This window comes from Penaeus monodon, chromosome 3 (genome assembly GCF_015228065.2).
Source record: "Penaeus monodon isolate SGIC_2016 chromosome 3, NSTDA_Pmon_1, whole genome shotgun sequence".
NCBI classification, from domain to species: Eukaryota; Metazoa; Arthropoda; class Malacostraca; order Decapoda; family Penaeidae; genus Penaeus; species Penaeus monodon.
Window position 1 is genome coordinate 47,825,580 of NC_051388.1, and position 246 is coordinate 47,825,825.

Sequence of the window (246 nt, forward strand, 5' to 3'; positions counted from 1 at the left end):
GCTTAAGGATGTGATCACGTATGGGAGCAGCCATGAACCCACGAATGTTGGAAGCTCTGATTACAATGGCCGGGGCACAAACTTTAGGTATATTTGCTCTTCATATCCTGTTTTACTTGATATAAATTGCATCGCCTGAGTGAACGATTCTGATCCGCCGAATATTGCAAGATCCAAAATTAATAAGAGTAATTGTGATACTTGAGAAGCATGGGCATATTTCCGCTAGAAAATATCTGAAATGAA